Raw genomic sequence first — 3,362 nt, 5'->3', positions numbered from 1 at the left:
GTGTGGGCAGTGAGGGCTTCATGTGGCCGTGTCAGCCTAGCCTCAGGCCTGGGTCCGGCCCTCACTCCCATCCTCTGGGTGTTTGTTTTTTGTTCATTGGTTTGTTTTCATAGAGGAATATGACTGTTTTTGTTCTTGTTAGGAGTCCTAGACTCATTTTCCTTATGGTGTCTCCTGTCTGTCATCAGCAGGAGGTGTTCTCCTTTTCAGTGTCCCCACCAGGCTTGGAGTGGTCCCTGCACACAGGAGTCTGTGGTATCAAGAGATGAATTTTCAGATTATCCTGCTCTTGTCTCCTTCTATGACTTGATTGTTCTTTCCACCTTTTACCAAACTCTCAAAGGAACCAGAATTGTTTAGAATTAGCAGAGAGAAGGGACCTTGTAATATCTCATTTTAGATAAATTCTTGTCGTAATTCTGCTCTGCTTGCCCACCCTTAGCTCTAGTGCTGGCTCCAGTCCAAACTCAGAGATTTATAAAGGAGAGTCTACTTTCAATTTCTATTTGGTTGTAAAAATAGGACCCATAAGTCAAAGGTCATTGTTTTCTGAAGAGGTAAATATAATTGTGTGTTGTGGTGTGTAGGAGGGTTGGTGTGGGAGGAAGAGATGAGGGGAAGGAAGGAAGAGCAGTTCTTGTGAGAAAAGTAGAGATGACATTGATGCCAATGTGAGTGGACTTCGCGCTGTAGCTGCCACAAAACAGCATTTGATCTGAGGCCAATTACTAAAGATACTGTCTCTAAAATAAAGAGGTGCTGTACGCTGGTCATTCATTCAACTGATAATGGTTGTTGCCAGATATGTGGCACAATTTTTGCATCTGGGGAATATCACAGAAGTAAAATTTAAACAATTGCTCATCTTGTGGAGCATATGTTCAGGTGGGAAGAGACAGACCATATACTATAAGCACAGTAAATAAGGAAGGTGTTTATGTTAGAAGAGGATCAGTGTTGAGAAATTATAGTGGGGCTGGTGATCTTGAGTGTCAGGATGTGGGAACAGGGAAGGTGGCTGATTTGATTCGGGAGTTCATTGTGAGCCTCCCTGGGAAGATGACCTTGAGGAAAGGTTTGAAGGACATGAAGAATTATGCACGAGGTTGCCTGAGGGAAGTTCTTCCCAAGCAGGGGAACCTGCAGTGGGAACGCCCCAAGCAGGAGTGTGTCTGTGGTTTCTGGAAGGAGGGAGGGGGCTGGTGCTGCTGCAACAGAGAGTAATGGAGATGAGACAGGCACGGCCAGACCACATGGGCCTGGAGGATGTTAGGAGGGTGTTGACCTGTGCTATGAGTAAGGTGGGAGTTACAAGACAGTTTAGAACAGACGAGGGGCAGGTATGACTTCTTTAAAAAGATCGCTGTGGCTGTTGTGCTGAGAACAGACTTAGGAGGTAAATGTCAGAGGAGGCAGTAGGGACGCAGTAGGAAACTGCAGGGTGAGCGGTAGAGATAGTGGAAGTGGTGGGGCTCTGAGTACATTCTGAAGATGGACTTTACAGAGTTTCCTATGGGTTAATGTGGAGTATGAGTCAAGGATACAAAAAATCTCTGAGGATACAGTTGGAAAGTTGGAGTTGCCATCAGCAAAGATGGAGAAGACTCTGGAAAGAGCATATTTGAGGGGGTTATCAACGGCATTCATTTTAAGAGAGGTTGGAGCTGAGATGTCTGTTAGAAATACAAGAGACATATATAAATAATATTTAAAGCCTTGAGAATGGCTGAGATCACCAAGGGAGTGATGGCTATAAAATAGAAATGGTCTATGGCCATGCTACCCTGAACAAGCCTGATCCCATCTGATCTCAGAAGCTAAGCAGGGTCGGGCCTGTTTAGTACTTGGATGGGAGACCACCTAGGAAGACCAAATGCTGTAGATGTAAAAAAATAAAAAATAAGGGATTGTAAGCTGACAAGGCCCTTGCAACCTGTGAAGTCAACCAAGGGTTGCCGTGCCTTAAAAAAAAGGGAAAATGAGAGAAATGGACAGGACCGAACCCTGCCTCTCCCCATTCCCCTCTCCTCATGCTGAGTGATCTAATCAGACCCCCCCGCCCACACACACACACAACATGGAGAGCAGATGGCACAATTCTAGCTCTGCATCTAGAAAGTACATAGACCAGGGAGTTTCAAAGTTTTCTGTGCACAGAATTTACCTGGACATTTTGTTACGTCTCAGAAAGTTTGGAGCAGAGGGTGTGAATCTGGATTTCTAACAAGGTACTGATGCTGCTGGTCTTCAGATCACACTTTTAGTAGCAAGAACCTAGACCAGGATTCCCACATGGCTGTGCAACAGCCTCACATGCAGGGCTTGTTAAAAAAGCGATTCTTGGTCTTGTGCCTAATTCTGACATGGTGGGTCTGGCAGAGTCCCGAGTGTTTTGAAAAAACCCACAAACAATCCTGGGATTCAGCCAGATTGGGAAACACTGAGATCAGTGACAGAGTTCAGGTTGGGGAGGGCTCTTAAATCCAAATTTAAAAGTGGGGTTTTTTCCCCCTCGGAAAGAAAGGGGAGGATACATATTGTCAATTAAGATGTGATGTTGATAATTACGTGTTTTCTCTACAAGGGATTATAGGCAGGTGAAAGATTTAGGAAGTGAGTCACAGGACAGTATAATAAAATCTGCGAATGCTTGCTCTCTGACACTGTTCCCCAGATTGATTTCTTGGAGCAAATGATGGAATCTCAGTTTTTTCTAATTTAGACATACGTGTATATAATGGTGGGGTCTAACACTATTTTAGGGAAGTTCACAGAACAAGCTCGAGGCTACACAGCCAGGAACAGATCGGCAGTCCGCCTAAGGTCGGGTCCCACATAGGGACGACTGCCCCTGCTGCTGGACACAGATGTCACTGCTCACACCACTGGCATCCCTCATGCTGGACAGTGGACCCTGGGGCTAAGATTGCTATCGCTGCTGCTTCTGGCAACTGCATGTTGTTAACTGCCAGATGCATTCTGCACAGTTCCAGCCTCTGTGTCACCATGTCCTGAGTTAGAGTCTGGCATGTAGTCTCCTGACCTCATGCCAGGTCCAGCTACAGAATGTTTGGGAAAGTGGGTTTCCCACTTTAATGGAGGGAGGTCGTCTCTGCCTCCCACTAAGACTCTGCGTGCGGAAGTCTCGTAATGTAGGAAGAGAGTTCAGGTGCTGGGGGGGAAGGGATGGAAAAAGAATGACAAATTTCCATTCTTGGAGCAAAGATCTGAGACTGAAACTTTCTCTAATACTTTGTAGGCACTCAGGTTTGGCTGGAAGAACAGGGGCTGACTAATAAATGATGTTTTTCAACTTAGTCTCTTGATGATTGGTTATGGGGTCCAACTTTTATCTATTCCAG

General features: G+C 45.5%; 1 pseudogene; it reads left to right on the top strand.

Moving 5' to 3' along the window:
- Positions 1–1,766: 1,766 nt before the first annotated feature.
- On the top strand, positions 1,767–1,885 carry LOC120592328 (uncharacterized; annotated as a pseudogene).
- Positions 1,886–3,362: the final 1,477 nt, after the last annotated feature.

The sequence above is a fragment of the Pteropus medius genome, unplaced genomic scaffold (genome assembly GCF_902729225.1).
Source record: "Pteropus medius unplaced genomic scaffold, Ma_sr-lr_union100, whole genome shotgun sequence".
Taxonomy (NCBI): Eukaryota; Metazoa; Chordata; class Mammalia; order Chiroptera; family Pteropodidae; genus Pteropus; species Pteropus medius.
Note: the sequence above shows the minus strand (reverse complement) of the source record. Positions and strands in the feature narration are given on the sequence as shown.